The sequence below is a fragment of the Podarcis erhardii genome (assembly GCF_964252035.2).
Source record: "Podarcis erhardii genome assembly, chromosome: 8".
NCBI classification, from domain to species: Eukaryota; Metazoa; Chordata; class Lepidosauria; order Squamata; family Lacertidae; genus Podarcis; species Podarcis erhardii.
In genome coordinates, this window is record NC_138499.1 from 52,810,914 (window position 1) to 52,829,171 (window position 18,258).

Below are 18,258 nucleotides of genomic sequence, written 5' to 3' on the forward strand. Positions count from 1 at the left end.
AACTTTCCAATGTACAGTGGTACCTCAGGTTAAAGACACTTCAGGTTACAGACTCCACTAACCCAGGAATAGTACCTCAGGTTAAGAACTTTGTTTCAGGATGCAAACAAAAATTAGCTAAAGTGATACCTCAGGTTAAGAACAGGTTCAGGTTAAAAATGGACCTCCAGAACGAATTAAGTTCTTAACCCCAGGTACCACTGTATATGGCCAGAACACTATAGTCCATCTTTTTCAGCACCCCCATCATCTTCTTTTTTTTAAAATAATATTTATTACTTTCCCAACAATTTAAACACTACAAAAAAGAACAATGCAATACAACACAAAAAGACTACACAATACCAACACATTTAAACTAACAAAACAAAACAAAACAAAATTTAAAACACATCAAATAATTTCAGTATCTTATCTTTGATTCACTTATTTCCGCGACCTCCTCACACCTCCCTTTTTGTATTCCACTTCTGTTAACTGTTTCAGCAATTCCTTTCCATCTTTCTCTGTTTTCTATCCTATAATTATCTTAACACATTCTATCCTTATTTTTTCCTTTAATATTCTATTAATCTATTTATACTTAATTCCTTATAACATTTCTACTAAAGCCATATAACTTCATTCCAACATTTTCCTAGCATTCATTAATTTTACAGTATTTCCGTAAATTATCTTTAAACTTTTTCCAGTCTTCTTCCACCGACTCTTCTCCCTGGTCTCGGATTCTGCCAGTCATTTCCGCCAGTTCCATGTAGTCCATCAACTTCATCTGCCATTCTTCCCGGGTGGGTAAATCTTGTGTCTTCCAATACTTCGCGATGAGTATTCTTGCTGCTGTTGTTGCATACATAAAAAATGTTCTATCCTTCTTTGGCACCAATTGGCCGACCATGCCCAGGAGAAAGGCCTCTGGTTTCTTCAGGAAGGTATATTTAAGTACCTTTTTCATTTCGTTATAAATCATCTCCCAGAATGTCTTAATCCTTGGGCATGTCCACCAAAGGTGAAAGAATGTACCTTCAATCTCATTACATTTCCAACATTTATTATCGGGCAGATGGTAAATTTTTGCAAGCTTGACTGGTGTCATGTACCACCTGTAAATCATTTTCATTAAGTTTTCTCTTAGGGCATTACATGCCGTAAATTTCATACCTGTGATCCATAACTGTTCCCAGTCAGCCATCATTATGTTATATCCAACATCTTGTGCCCATTTAGCAGCCCCACCTTCTTTGTTAGTTATCTGGTCTTTGATTTTTGGTCTGAAAGTTATTTTATTTGTCTTCAAAAAATGGGGGGGGGGGATTACTTTGAATAATCTTCTCTCTTATACAGCAGTGATGTGTTGATTGCAATACACATATCTAATAATAGACATGTACCTAGCAAGCCATTCTTAAGCAGTTGCGTGTCGAGGTCCCCAAGCCACCCCCCAAATAACTCACAATGCACACTTAATTTTTGTTTAAGGTTTTTGGCATAATTTTGGCCACAACTTTATTTAAATACAAAACCGTGAGTGGTTGTTTAGGCATTGGTTAAGACTATCTGTCCCCCTGCCTGGGGACAGAACTGACTTCCGGGCACCACCGAAAGACAGTGTGGGGGAAAGCAAGTCGGGGAGAAATGGAGCTGAGTCACAGACCCTCAATTCTTATCCGCATGCTCCCCGAAGGCTTGCTGGCCCTAGTCCCATTCCAGGGATTGGACGAAAAGATGGCAAGCCCCAGGATTCCTTTAACGGAATTCCCTTTCCGCAGCAACCATGGAGGGGCAGGCCCAGCCTATCCTAACCCCTCCTCCACCAATTTATAACCAATGCCTAACCGCAACCTTACAAGTTGTGACGATTTGCTACGCAGTAGGCAAAAACCAAATGGCCCAGCCAATCAGGCAGATGGACAAAATTCCTACCAGGCCCCTGCCCCAATGGCATACTACCCCATGACAGGCATAGCAAGGTCAATGCAACAACCCCTTACTCAAGGGCGGGTGAGAAAGCTCCAGGCTGCGTGCAGAGTATTTAAACATTTTACCCCTCCCACCAAAATTGCAACATAACTTTTACCCCAGCAACCCAGTGAACCAATCACTGCCCCAGGCCATCTTTAGAGACCCTGCCTGGTAACAGAGGGGTGGCTCAGCAGACCCCACCGCAACACGGGCTCTCCATGAAGGAGAACATGCTTTATGAAAATAGGAGCAGTGTGCACACCTGGAAAAGAAACCTGTCTTCAGCCTCAAGTCCTCATACAAACATGAACAATTATGGTCATCACTCTAATTCTGTTGTCTAAAATTGAAAAGGTAATTTTGAAAAAGCAGTTCTGTGGATGAATATGGGCTTTGATGGTGTTTCTGGCACTCTCCAAGTTGTTCATTGATATGTTTGATCTTCTTTCTGGGCACAAAAACAAGAATGAAATTGAGCTTAATGGTTGGCAATTGAGCAATTTAATATTTCTGAAACATCTGACCTGTGAATATCTCCCTTTTGGGCCCTATTCCATTTTTAAATAATTTTAATGTCTATTTTTTGCAATCACCACTACAATGCTTAGTGATACTACAAATCTATACATTTGTCAGAGTGTTCATCATTCACAAGGGCCCACACATTTCTTGAGATAAAAGTCCTTTCAGGAAGAATGCATGATATTAACCTGGCATGAAAATTGCTTTGTAAAGGTTTCTCATGAAACTGGGTGGTGGTTTTTTTAAGCTGTGCTTGAAGAAAACTTAGGTTTTAAATAGTTAGTCGATCCATGTGCTGTACATCTCATTCAGAAATTAGGCAGATGTCTTGCTTTTAAGTAGGGTCAGATAGAGTATTCCTATTAAGAAAAGGAGTAAGGGTTGAGGAGTATGGCAGATAGCCATGAACCAATTTAACTGCCATAGTAGCGTTTAAATTGTCTTACACTGGCAACAAGTTCAATTGAACTAGTATCTCAGTTCTATCAAATACTGTTATCTGCTACAGAAAATGAGTAGTAGTCAAAGAAAATACACAATACATATGCCTAGAGTGAAATACAGTTCATTCTTCTGTATCATAAAATGTCTAAATATCTCTTCTGTCTGTCTGTCCCACATTTCTCCTCTGGATTCTGAACCATGGAGCTATTTCAACTGCAGAGGGAAACTACAGATGTCTAGGCTGCTGGAATCTTTGAATGTGAACAGTCATTGATTCCTTATGATCATAAACATGCACCTGCTTATAGTAGAGAATCTGATTTACCTGCATAAAGTGTCAGGTTCAAAACCTGGCACCTCCAGGTAGAGCGAATCCTGTCCACTGTCTGAAACCCTGGAGAGAAATCACCAGTCAGTTTAATAATCTTGACACAATAGATTAAACTCAGCTAGTTGGATGAGTGTTTGCAATGGGTATGATTGCAGGTTCCTATGTTCCTATACATAATAATAAATCTACAGTTGTGATGCAGCAGTCAGGCAGATTGTTGGCATCTGTCTGTCTAGAAAAAATGAAAGAGTGTGCCTTTGAGGGTAAAATCAAGCCATTGGAGAGTTAGACATATCACCACGTAGAAGTCCTTTTCAAAGTCACCATGTAGGGGGTATACAATTTGTATTAGATCATAAGTTTTGGAAGATGGTACAAATTAGCCGAGATTCCTTCCAGAGATTTTTTTACCACTTCCCACTGACCCATCCATATAGGTAAAAGTAAAAGGTAAAGGACCTTTGGACAGTTAAGTCCAGTCAAAGATGTAGTGCTCATCTTGCTTTTCAGGCTAAGAGAGCTGGCATTTGTCCACAGACAACTTTCGGGGGTCCTGTGGCCAGCATGACTAAACCACTTCTGGTGTATGGAACACTGTGACGAGTGCCAGAGCACACAGAAACACTGTTTACCTTCCCACTGGTGTGCTTTTGAACTGCTAGGTTGGCAGAAACTGGGACAGAGCAACGGGAGCTCACCCTGTTGTGCACATTCAGACTGCTGACCTTCCGATTGTCAAGCCCCAGTGGTTTAGACCACAGCGCTACCTGCTTCCCACCCATCTGTATACACACATTTCTCTAAACTTTGTTGTCTTTAAATTAGAAAACTACTTCTTAAAAGGAGCTAGTTCAAGAATGTAATCCTGAAGAACTGATTCTCACATTTCTTTTCTCACACAGAAAGGAAGAGCACATCAATCGGGGTTATCATGTGTAAGGAACTTTTCATGGACCACCTGAGCCATATCTGCTGTTATGTGAATAAGCAATAGTTTGGGCTTGTGTCCAATCACCTTTTGTGAGCTGCAGCTCTGGCCCAGGAATGATCTGAACTCAGAATGAGGAAGGTCTCTATGATGGACTGTCCCAGGAGTACAGGGAGCTGAAGGTGCTGTTTCTAAATTTGACAAACTTGTTTCTCTGTAAGCACATTGTCAAAATGATGTTTCACCTCCATAATGAATATTTACCACTTTGTTTCTTGGTGCAATACCTCTGGATGAAATTCTCAATGTAGCATCATTCAGTTTCAACCAATTCTTTTGGTTTTGTTGTTGTAGACTGTAAATGATATTATCTCTTTTTTACTTGTGGTAGTCTTGTATCCCATCACTTCTTATGCCCTCATCACAGAAGACCAGAAACCAAGATGGCAGCATTGCATAAGATTCTCAATTAGCTTGTGGGCATGTAGGCAGCTTAAAAGCTAAGTATTGGATGCTACACATAGAATTGATAGAAGTAAACATGTTTGCTACTGATCTTATGTGAAGTAATTATTGGGGGGTTATTGTGGTAAGTTGACTGATGAACTAATTTTCAACCTTTGGCAGGCTCAGTGTAGGTAGGATGGAATCATGTGAAAGGTATTCTTCCAGATCTCACTTGATATGTAGCATCCAACACTGAAGGGTTTTTTAGCTTGTTGGTAATATGTTCATTGAATATTGTGTCCACTTACTCCCACATTGCTTCATTTCTTCATTCCTGGGAGTGGACAATATACTATTACTACTAATCCTACTAAATGTATTTTTATCCAATTTTTTCTCAGGTTTGGATTCAATATTTTAAAAACAACATTATAAAATACAAAGCAATAAAAACAAACTAGTTAAAAACTAATTAAAAGCCATCAAAATGCATTTGGAACCAGCAATTAAAATTAGCTAGCCCTCACAACAACCCAGTGATTGGCATTTTAGTATCCTAAAATAATTGATATATACAGTGGTACCTCAGGTTACATATGCTTCAGGTTACATACACTTCAGGTTACAGACTCCGCTAACCCAGAAATAGTACTTCGGGTTAAGAACTTTGCTTCAGGATGAGAACAGAAATCGTGCTCCGACGACGCGGCGGCAGCAGGAGGCCCCATTAGCTAAAGTGGTGCTTCAGGTTAAGAACAGTTTCAGGTTAAGAACGGACCTCCGGAATGAATTAAGTATTTAACCCGAGGTACCACTGTATTGATTTCTACAATGAATCTAATATAAGATTGTCTAGGAAGCTAAAAGTAAAGTCATGAAATCTTTGACAATATAAACATTTTTTTATACAGAATGAGCTCAAAAGTTTTGTAATTGCCAGGCTCCTTTTCTATGCAAATATATAATACACTAAGGAGTACATTTGATATACTTGTCTGTAATTTTCTCCCAACTTGCAGAAATCACATATTTTTTTCCAGCAATTATGTGAAAAAGAAAAGAAATGGAAACATTACCTATGAGAATTTAGTGGATAATTGCTAATTTAATTTGTGTGATGGTATGAACCCAAATGTTGAAGAATTCTTGGCTCATATGGGAAAAATATATTTTAATACAGATAATAGCCATCATTGACGGCAACTGAATTCATAATGTCTAATACATCTTGTCACAGTGGATGGCAAATTCTACTGAAATTGACTAATGAGACCATTGTTTTCAGTCTAGATTTCTTACCTAAGTGTGTAATTGCAGCTGACAAAAAATCTTAAAACACTTTCAGCACAGGTGTCAAGGCAATTTCCATGCCATTTATTCGCAACAGGTCTCTCTTGCAGGAGTGAAGGGGGAACTCTGTACTTAAAATGAGCACTAACTAAAATCTATAACTTTGTCGGAAAGTTAAAGTTTAATATTTTCAGTTAATGAACTGAAAACAGTTTAGAATGAGCTCAATTGACAGAGACATATTTTTCCAATTAACAAATGTATTACAGGTAGAAGTGATTTGTCAGCTTGCTTCACAATATGCCTTCAAGCTAATGACACACTTTAATATAGCATGCTATGTGCTCGGTAAATGATTGGGGGGAACCCATCAAATATGTGGAACCTTAAGAAGAAGAAAGATCATCCCAAATCTTTTAGAGAAATGTTCCCTATACTTTTATTTCCAAAAAAGAATGAGAGGTAATAAAATAAATACATAATTTTTATGCTTGTCTACTCCACATATAGTGTAACCTGTGTGTGAACTTTGTAGAAGCAAACAAGGATGAAAATACAATAAACAGGTTGCCTGGAAGAGTCCAATATGTGTGGATAAGTGTAAGTCAGCTCAAACCAAACACAGTTTTCAGGTGTTTCCTCCATATACAATTCCATACCAAAACACACTTCCATGGCCAAAACCACATAGAAACGGAGTCAGACAGTGTATACTCTGGAAACAGCTGGAGCTGAATTACCTACCCACACTCAAGCAGTGGCTCGGAGGTGTTGTTCCTGAGTTACTTCATTCATGTACTATGTTATCTTTATCTGTATCTACCTACGTATCTCTATCTTATTCTCACTGCTAGTTAGCACTAACTTAGCAGTACCAACCGAATGCATCAAAGCAGTTCTTAAACTACTTTGAATATTTTCAGGAAATAAAAATATGTTATTAATATTTGGATAACTTACCAAATGGAACTTATCTATTTCGAATGGAAATAAAAGAAAATGAATGGTGTGCATACTGCAAAACATCTTGCTTCATTTGTCTATATGTGAATGGCAACTAATTAAAGTGTGTTAGAGTTCAGTGGAATGTGAACCAAATATTAAGAAACCTCAGGCTTCTAAACTGGATCTTCTAGGGATATGTTAATTCTCTCCTCTTTAGTCCCTTGCTCCAACATCATTATGTCCACATCATAATTTATGATATTTTATAATTTATAAATCTGTAAAACCTGGAAAAAATGTATAATTTATCCTTCAGATCAGAGCTGTGTATGTAAACTCAAGAGATCTATGATGTATCCTTCAAATATTTTATATTTTCCTGAATATCTAATTTTGAAATAGCATTGTGCACTGAACACAAGAGTGGGTTCAGTCCATGCTTCAGTGCTTCAGGAAGTGGGTCAATTTGGCTCAGACTGTTTCAGAGGGCAGATGTACTACTTCAGGTTCAAATAAGAATTATGCCTTTAAAAAAACCCAAAACTTTGTGTCTTCCTATTTATCATGGGGAACCATTTGTTCCCTAGCAAATGACATGCAAACAGAGGCATATGGCCTCCAAAACCTGGAGGTTGCACATAAACCTCATTTTGTGTAGGACTTTAGGAACAGAGGGTTTTGTCGTATACTAAGTCAAACAAATAGGTCATCTAGCTCAGTACAGTCTGTACTGACTGGCAGTGACTTTCCTGGGTTTCAGAATGGGAACATTCCCTGTCCTACCTGGATATGCTTTGGGTTCAACCTTGGACTTACTGCATGCAAAGCTACTGAACCATGGACCTTACCCCAAAGGAACCAAATCTGCTGGCACCCAGTATAAGGCAAATCTGTTCTGAATCTTATGCTGTAGTGTCAAGTCAAAGTTTAATAGCATTAGAGCATCAGAGCTTTTCTACCTTTTCTTAAGAGGGCTAAGGGACGTGGGTGGCACTGTGAGTTAAACCACAGAGTCTAGGATTTGCCGATCAGAAGGTCGGCGGTTCAACCCCCTGCGATGGGGTGAGCTCCCGTTGCTCAGTCCCAGCGCCTGCCAACCTAGCAGTTCGAAAGCACATCAAAGTGCAAGTAGATAAATAGGTACTGCTCTGGCGGGAAGGTAAATGGCGTTTCCGTGTGCTGCTCTGGTTCGCCAGAAGCGGCTTAGTCATGCTGGCCACATGACCCGGAAGCTGTCTGCGGACAAACGTCGGCTCCCTCGGCCTATAGAGCAGGATGAGCGCGCAACCCCAGAGTTGGTCACGACTGGACCTAATGGTCAGGGGTACTTTACCTTTACCTTTCAAGAGCGCAAAGAATAAGGCACTATCGCCCGGCCAACCTACCCCTACATTTAAAAATCCCATTGTGCAAGACTCTTGCATTGCACTGCAATGGTTTCTCCATCCTAATGCATGAAGAAAGGGGTTGTTGTCCCAGCACTAAAAACTTTGAACCCTTCATAGACATTTTCTACAGCACACTTTAGAGAGTAGCAGACATATTGACATTCTTTACCGGTACTTGGAACAGCTGACCTTCTAACAGTGCAAGGTTTGCATAAATTAAAACAGGCTTCTTCTTTATAAAAATGAGCAAATCTATGGAAATGAAGTCCAGTATCATGACAGTAAAGCACTTGGCGTCAATCATTTTAAATTATGTTTGATCAGCCTACAGTACATGAACCTTGGAATAATTTCATTCACAGGACACAGGAATTCGATTGCCAAAACATTTATGCTCTAAAATATTGAAATCAGTGTCAACGACTAATGTGAATTCACAAAAATGCCAGAGACCTTAGATACAGTTTTAAATTATCTAAATTTTGCTCTGTACGGGTTAATGTGTTAACCTTGAAATGATACTTTGGTTTTATTGGCAGAAATACAGAGATTCTCATTCTTAATGCTTTGCTTTTGAACTTTTGAATTACTCACTTCAAGTCCTCTGAATAGTTTGTAGTACAAGGATTAATGAGGGCAGACCTGATAACTTTAGGTCAACTTTTTTATTTGATCAATGAGTCCCAGAGTTAAATACTATCCACCCAGCAATTTCTTAGTGCACACCCATCCCATTTAATGTTATGGAGCTGTAAAAAAACAACTAAGTTGCTCCTTGAAATAAGCATTATTTGTGAGTTCCTGTTCATCCTTTTTCACTCCTATTTTTGACGTTACTTTCCTAAGTTATGCTTCTGCTTTAGACCACAGCACTGTAATTACTTGCTGGAAAGAGACAGCAAGCCAAGGACAATGTAGTGCTTAAACTGATTGGCTGCATTTGGATGTTCATCCATGTCTTCATAAACCATGGTTTATAAAGTTCATTCATGGTTCATAAACCATGGTTTATGAAGCCATTAGCAAGTGTCATAGCTTCATGCTCCTTCCCTCCTCCCATCACACACAGACTTTGGCATGAATATCTTTGTTTGCATTAAGCCAGCATCCCCTGTTATGTCTCAGCCAAGGGACCAATTGGCTTAAGAAACCAGGATAATAAGTCAGGACCGAGCTTATTATTCCGGTTAGTTAACTGATATTAAATCTGAGTTCCCTAGTTCAGAAGTTACAGGTAATTCTGGCTTAATATATGCCAGAATTTCTGTGCCAGAGCTGGCATGTGATAAGTTGAAGGGAGGAGTCTGGAGGAGCATGTGGCTATGATGCTCTTTCAGTGCTTCATGAACAGACTTCTGATTCCAGACATAGTTACTGCAAGCTAAAACCTTAAGCAAGCAGGATTGCTAATTCTATAAAATTATTATTTATTAAATTTATTAAATTTCTATAAAGCCCTCCATCTGACAATCACAGGGCTGTTTACAATATAAAAACACAAAAATATATAACATAGTAAGTACAGTGGTACCTCGGGTTACATACGCTTCAAGTTACAGACTCCACTAACCCAGAAATAGTGTTTCAGGTTAAGAACTTTGCAGAAATTATGCTCTGGCAGTGCGGCAGCAGCAGGAGGCCCCATTAGCTAAAGTGGTGCTTCAGGTTAAGAACAGTTTCAGGTTAAGAACAGACCTCCGGAACGAATTAAGTACTTAACCTGCGGTACCACTGTAATAAACAAAAACAATGGCCCCCCCACACAATCAAAAGGCCATAAATTGGTTAATTAGCCAAAGGCCTGGGAGAAAAGGAATGCTCTTGCCTTGCACCTAAACATATGTAATGAGGGCGCCTCACCACCTTATTTCTCAACTAAAAAAGTCTCAGATATTGTGAACGTTCCTCTCAGGGGAGGTGTCCCAGTCCCTTGATCATTTTGGTTACTCTTTTGTGCACCTTTTCCAGCTTTCCATATTCTCCTTGAGATCCAGAGAATCATTTACCATATTGTCCTCAGAATAATTTACTATACCCCCCCCTATATATATATAAATGAGGGCGGGGTTCTTCCTCATCTGCAGAAACAAACTCAGATGGCTCCTGACACTAACCTGTTTTTAAACCTTGCCTGAGCAGTTTCTACTAAAGGCTATCAGGACAGAATCCCATAGTGTTGTGGAAGGGAGCTGGAAGCAAACCCCTTTCTTCGATCAGCATTTTTCAAAGATAATTTATGTCAGCCTGATTCCCAAAGATTGGCTCCGAGATTGCACATATTTGTCTGGTTATTTCTTCAAGTTCCTGTCAGAAAATTGCATGGCTCCTCAGTTCTTCGTCTTCTTTCTTTTTTCTTTTTTTTTCTTTTCAAAGAGAGGAGGACTGGGCTGCTTCTCTATCAAATTAATTGAAGTCTCCCCCCACCAATGTACTTTCATGTCTGCCAGTTTCCCAAAGGCGGTCTCGTCTGTCACATAATGACTCTGCTGCTGTTCCTCAATTGACCTGATTCAGGCACTTGGAAGGAGCGAGGAGGGGGGAGGGGGGAAGCACTCCTGTGCAATGAAATGGAGTCCAAGGTGTACCAAAGACACCTTGATAAATTCGTTTAATGCAAGTGACAGAAGAGACAACATATAGTAATGCAAAATGCATTGATGGGATCAAGCTGCTTCGCAACATATTTATCTAGGAAGAAGAGGCTTAAATATGGGGGGAAGTAATGTCTGTATGCATACAGGACATATATATATAAGCTCCATTTGGAAGGAGTGGGGAGATATTGCTGACTTTGAGATAAGTACTGGATATAGGCTAATTTGGGAAACTGGAATATCAGCTTTGTTGAAACCTGACATAGACCACAAGGGAATAGCTGAAGGATACTTTGGCGTGAGTAGAAATTTTAACCGATCTAATCCAGACACTGAAAGGGATTAGTTTCTCAAAGTAACGTATAATTTTTGCCTTGCTAATGTGCAATTCATTGACAACCAAGTTAGCAAATGGCTACCCTTGTGAACAGTTTTTGAACTGTCATTTTTCTGCTTCCCGAGAAGCACATTGTTATTAAATATCCCCAATTGCAATGGCATTGTCAGCTATGTTTTCAATATGGTATGAAAAAGATTGATTTAAACCATGGACAACACAGCTTATGAAAAGCGTTCTGTATCCTCTGACCAAGCTTATCCAAGCTGGAAGTGAAAAAATACTGTGCTCAGCAGCATCATTGGTCACTACAGTCTGCCTATGTTTATGTGTACCACACTGCGATGGACTGCCAGAGCTTGTTTGTCTTTTGCTGGCACCCTGCCTTTTAAGTAGGCTCCACCAAAGTGCCAACTAGGCATTGGCTTCTGAGAAGACCATGTTTGGACATTGCCTGGAGGCTCTACCTGTGGGGAAAAGAGTAGAGTGGGCACCCTCATCCTTTAGCCTAATGGGAGGGATGGAACCCAACTGCAGGACATCAGACAGAATGAATGTTGGGGAAACCTGCAGGATATAGCAGCCCTAGAAAGGGGGACAGAGGCCCAGTAGAGACAAAGGAAACAGGCTGTAAAGACATAGGGAACCTCCAAGCTGTTACAGGCTAAAATAACTCCTCAGGAATCAGTAACCGGTACACATTTATTTTGGAGCATGCTCAATTAAACCCAATGAGAATGCCAGGTTAAGATCAGTTGAATACTTGGAGCTGCACTAATTTGGATGGGAGGGAGCAGAGAAACATGGTAAAAGGATGCATCACTCTGGTTAAAGGAACCAAAATTTGACCCCTGCAAGCAGTACATCCAAATTGGTAGCCATTTTATACTTCCCTGTACATCTTCACAACAACCATATGAGGTAGGCAAGGCTTAGAGTAGAATATTGGCCCAAGGTAGGAAGAAAGTATAGTGTAGTGCTGGGATGGGCAACACTTTTCAGTCTGAGGGCCAAATTCCCTCATGGTTAACTTTCTGGGGAGCCCATTTCAGTGGTGGCCTAGGCTAGAGACAAAAGTGGAACAGAGCAATGGCTATGACTCTTGCCTTCGTTCCTACATTCCAGCCCTGCAAGAATCGGGTATTTCTGTGAGCAAATACTATAGAAATCTGCACACATACATTTCTTCATTGAGGAAAGCCAGAGGCATTGTCATAGTTGAAGGACATCTTTCAGTCATGCAAAAGTCTTCAAGGGAGACATAGAACAGAGCCAGTGAGGGGTGCAGCTAGGGGAGCTCTGAGTACTGACTAGAGAGGCCTGGAAACGTTTGCTTCATTGTGTTGAAAGGCAATGCACAAAACTGATGGGCCTCAAATCTATTGAACTGCCATAAGTAGTCAGATAATACAGTTCTTGGTGGGAAAAAAGTGTGATTGCAGCTTTTAAGTTGAGCAAAACTTTGAGACTGCGATAAAATGAAGGGCTTACTTTATTAAAAATAAAGTATGTCCTATGCCCCTTTAAAATGTGTGTGGCGGTGTTGGGGGGTGTTATTGGGTTGTTCTATTCATTATATACTTCTGGGTATAGGACACTATTTAAATTCAAATAAAATAAAAATATGATATGCCTGGAGCCACCTCATTTCCAATGGGGTTTTAGCACAGAGGAGAAAGAGTTAATGCTGGGTGTTTCTGCTCCTTCTCTTAAAGAGTAAAACATTTGTGAAGCCTATGCAACTTTCCAAAGTTTGAAATACTGTATCCATATATTTCCCCATACATGGAGAAATATATGAGACACGAGGTCCAGCTCTGAGGGCCTTTGGGTGGTTCCCTCACTGCGAGAAGTGAGGTTACAGGGAACCAGAGGCAGAGGGCCTTCTCGGTAGTGGCACCCGCCCTGTGGAATGCCCTCTCATCAGATATCAAGGCAATAAGCAATTATCTTACTTTTAAAAGACATCTGAAGGTAGCCCTGTTTAGGCAAGTTTTTAATGTTTAATGCTGTATTGTGTTCTTAATATTTGGTTGGAAGCCACACAGAGTGGCTGTGGAAACCCAGCCAGATGGGTAGAGTGTAAAATAATAATAATAATAATAATAATAATAATAATAATAATAATAATAATAATAATAATAATAAATTATTGAAACAAACCAAATCCTTCCAGGCAATCCTGAACATCAAATGGCTCAGGTATCTCTCAGGTGAATCTTCATGGAAATGTGATGGAGGGGTTATAGAAGTGTAGTCCAGCCACATCATGGCACATTAACCCAATAGGAGGTTCTAAGAGAAAGTGCTCTTAGTTTCGACACAAGGGAAGAGACGCTTCGGAATGCATTGCTAAATGTAAGATGGCTTATAACCATTCTGCAGAATGGTTCTTTGAAAACACCAGAAGAATGATCTACCACCAATATGGTAGATAAAGTGTCTGCAGAAGAAAGCAAATGCACTTTATGGCTGTGTGTACACACCCAGTATTAGAATGTCACGAGGACTGAAAACCGCCAAGGTGTTAGCTCGTGGTTGAATATCATTCCACCCCCACACCTTCTGACTTGTTAACTGCGCACCTTTGCTTTGAATTCACTTTTTATCTGGCAATTGCAAAGGAAAGAAGGGAGAAAGAAAAGTGCCTTCTCATTTCCGCTCTGGAAAGATGCTAATCCTCCACAGACGTATTCAAATCAGGAGAGCTGTGAAATATTCAATAATCTGAGGGGAAGAGATGACAGTCAAACCTTCTTGACCTTTCCTTGAAGCCCATTAACACAGTCCACTAACACCTGCTTCATAATGAATGTACTAATCAAGATAGCAAGGTTCACCAGTTACACTCTTTCAGGAAAGCATTTCAGAGACGCGGCCACATTTCTCTCTCAATTAGTTGCCAGCAGTTTGTAAGGCAGGCTCGGACGGCAGCAAGAAAATTGCCTGCAAATTTGGAATGCATGAAAGCAAGGCAATCCTTCAAATGTATAGGGAATTTATTATGTATTATACTGGAGCTCATTTGCTTTTTTCACCAGAGTCACATATGTTTCAAATCAGGCACGCCACAAACTCATTTAGTTGCAAGAAACTTTTGGGCTACACTCTAGAACTGGTGACTGAACTTTCATAAGTTACAGTTAAAAAGATGAAAAGTCAGACTTGGCTTCTTTTAACACATGCACACATACATACACACACAATTGCATCTCATAAATTTCAGGTCCACTTGCAATATTAATACCTTTGGAATTGCTAAAATGTCACCAGGAAAGCAATGATTTCTTCTTCTTTTTTAAGCCTGTCATGTGCATAAGGTTTCCATGGAAATCAGTTCCTTCTATATAGAACTACATGTATTTCTGCCCAGTTATTGGTGCTTAATAAAAGACAAAAACCAATTTTGGAATCATGTTTAAACTGTTGAAATAACAATTTATTTATTTATTAAAACCTTGTTTTGTTGCATCCTGTGGTCATGAACCAACAACCTTTTTCTAGCATTCTATAATGGGCTCAGTATCTCTAGTTTTACCTTGTTCATTTATTCAAGAGAAAGAGAGCTTAAAATAATTTTGAATTTTGACTCATATAGAATAGGCTGGTTTGGACATATTATCTGGCAATTTCAGTTAAAATGGAAGTGAATGTAGGAAACTGTCTTATACTGAATTGGACGAATGATCCATCCAGCTCAGCATTGTCTACACTGAACTAGCAGTGATTTTTTAGGGTTTTATGTAGGTGTCTCTCCTAGCCCTGCCTGGAGATGATGGGGGTTAAATTTGGGATCTTCTGCAAGCAACAGTGAGCATTGGTTTCACACGCTCTGTCTTCTCTTCTGATGCAGCTGCAAAGAGGAGGTTGGAAGCTTTCATTTTTGCTCCACATTAACCACAGTTTATTATGTCATTTGATCAAATAGTTTGGCTAATCCTTAATCTTATTATGGCTTTAATTCAGTTCATATTAACTGCATGTAGCTGACAAACTAACTTCAAGCCCAAATGTATGAAGCTGGCCTGTTTCAACCAACCATAGTTAAGATTAACCACAGTTTAGCTACAATGTGAGATACTGTCTGACCCCCAATCTAAAATAGAAGCTTCTAATATCCTCCTCGTGGCCATGGTGGGGAAAGACAGGGGAGAGGGGGACTTGAAGCTCATTAAGGCTCTTTCTTATACAGTGGTACCTCGGGTTAAGTACTTAATTCGTTCCGGAGGTCCATTCTTAACCTGAAACTGTTCTTAACCTGAAGCATCACTTTAGCTAATGGGGCCTCCCACTGCCGCCGTGCCGCCAGAGCACGATTTCTGTTCTTATCCTGAAACAAAGTTCTTAACCTGAAGCACTATTTCTGGGTTAGTGGAGTCTGTAACCTGAAGCATATGTAACCTGAAGCGTATGTAACCTGAGGTACCACTGTAATACTAAACCATGGTTGCGTTTGAATACAGCCAGTTTGTAAGCAATAACTGAAAGGTTTCCAGATTAGATGACTGGAGGTTCTCATTTCCTAATATAAACTCACAGTCTTGATGGGGTTTCTTGACCTACCTGCTTGACAAATTATAGCATGCTCAGACCTGTTTTCTTATGTCTCCATGACACATGCTGAAGGAATAGCTCACAGCCTCACATGTGGAACAGATTGTATGGGTCTTTAACATTAAATTGTCAACTTGGACCCATTACAATGTGATTGCAGGCCTTTAAACTAACATTAGCACCATGGGATAACCCGCAGAAAAGTGTCTCACAATATGATAATGTATAACATCAAATTAATGTATATCTGGGTTCTCTTCTGGGAAATTATGAATTACCTGATGGCCGGTTCAGCAGGTGATTGTTGTGCCTTTGAGATTCCCTGGGAAAACATCTACATCAGTGGTGGGGAATCTCTGACTCTCCAGATGTCATTGGACTCCAGCTCCCATCAGCCCCAACCAGCATGGTAACTGCTAAGGAATGAGGGAAGATGGATTCCTGCAACATCTCCCTCCACCTCATACCCAACTAATCACTGGGTTCTGCGGGAGAGAATATCCTGCAGATACAATCCTATAATGTGGTCATTTCCACATGATGTTGGAATCAGGCCTTTAGTATGGCAGTACCTACCCTTTGGAAAATCCTCCCATTGAATATCAGACAAGCATCTCCACCATTGTCTTTTTTGAGACTGCTAAAGCCTTCCTCTTTCAAGAAGCCTTCTAAAATCTTTATCACGGTTGGTATCTGTCTCGTATTTCAATTGATGTGAAGTATGTAGTGTTGTTACTTTAAACTCTTTTTATATTTACAAGCACAATATACAGTGGTGCCTCGCAAGACGAAAAGAATCCGTTCCGCGAGTCTCTTCGTCTAGCGGTTTTTTCGTCTTGCGAAGCAAGCCCATTGACAGCTTAGCGGATTAGCGCTATTAGCGGTTTAGCGGCTTTTATTGGCTTTTAGCGGCTTAGCGGATAAGCGGATAAGCGGCTTAGCGGCTTAGAAAAGGGGGGGGGAGGGAAAAACCCCGCAGGAACTCGCAAGACATTTTCGTCTTGCGAAGCAAGCCCATAGGAAATTCGTTTTGCGAAGCACCTCCAAAACGGAAAACTCTTTCGTCTAGCGAGTTTTCCGTCTTGCGAGGCATTCGTCTTGCGGGGCACCACTGTACTGAAAAAATAGGAGTGGTGGAGTTGTAGCAGGATGGGACCACCCCAGCCTCTGCATGTTCAGCTGAACCTGCACAAGGCTAACATAACAATGATTTTTGCTAGAAACAGGGTTCCATCTTGTTCTGCTATTCATTTAACCTGCTGGGAATTGGTATTGGGGTATCTGGAGTAAAGTGTCACCAGTAGTGACCTCTCTTCTTCTTCTTTTGCATTAAACAGATTAAGGCAAAGAGTGGCATGAGAGGACACTGCTGAAAGGATCTTGTTCCCAAATAAGCACCCAATACATTTTGTAACGCAGGGGAAGCCAAATCTGGATCGATGCCAATGATCTCAGCAGCTGGATAGATTCCTGTGGGATCTTTAAGGGTATCTTTGCTCTAATTTGTATAATGAATACATTTAATTTATTTTATTTCCATAACGCTTTTGTATTTTTTAAAAAATAAAATAAAATATGAAACATCTTGGAAATGATTGGCTGCTGATACATAAAATCGAATAAAATTATGACACTTGCAATAATACATCACATATTGTGCCCTTAGGCTGCAGTCTTGTATTCATTAACCTGGAAATAAGCCCCATTGAACACAGGGGAACATGCATAGGATCAAACTATGAAACATAATTCTTGGCAAAACAGGTAAACAAATTCTATCTGTAACAGGTTTTTCAATCCATAAAAATAATGTACTGGTGGAAATTCTAAGCCTTACACTAACAATTATGTAAACAAAACGGGAAGATGTTTGCATTTATATTTTCTGTTCCACTGTGAAGCTCATTGACATTTCCCCCCCTTATTCTTTCCTTCTCCCTCTTATGATGTCAAGCCAAGAGCTGAGGGTTTTATTTTATTTTATTTTTTTCATTTTTCGTTTACGTTTTTTGCTTTTACTCTGTAATAGCCTACTAATTACTTGGTATATAATTGCATGTTTCAGTATCTACTATAATTATATCTGAAGTACACTGACATTTGTGACTTGTGGGAGCCTGCTAATGTTTTTATTTCCGTTGAAAGCTAATCAAGCAGTAGTGAATTTTCAGCTTCTACAGCTACACAAATAAGTATTGTAATTTCTTTGGTCATGATTCAGAGTAGAGCAAAACAAATGTGAAAACAAACAAACCTCTAATGCACTAATTAAACAATTCATGAAGTATGTTGCTTGTGTTATCCCTGTATAAAGCAGCTCTGAAGCAATATCTGCCTGGGGAAATAAATAAATAAAAGCCGTACAGTGGCCTTCACAGTCATTATTGATCAACACCTTTTTGTGTTCTTATCTGAAATACTCAGACCGTTCCCAAATGTCAATTTCTTTTTGAATCACAATGATACAAAATGGCAGAATTGTACCTTTTCAAATAGGCACCTTAAAAAAATATCAAGGT

The 18,258-nt window shown here is 39.7% G+C and overlaps 1 long non-coding RNA gene across 1 annotated transcript in view; it reads left to right on the plus strand.

Annotated features, from left to right (window-relative positions):
• Positions 1 to 17,219, plus strand: part of LOC309348260 — a 30,818-nt gene extending 13,599 nt beyond the window's left edge. Inside the window, exon 3 of the long non-coding RNA XR_014159314.1 lies at positions 17,077 to 17,219. This is a non-coding gene — a long non-coding RNA (uncharacterized lncRNA). The remainder of the gene's footprint in view (positions 1 to 17,076) is intronic.
• The last annotated feature ends 1,039 nt before the right edge of the window (positions 17,220 to 18,258 follow it).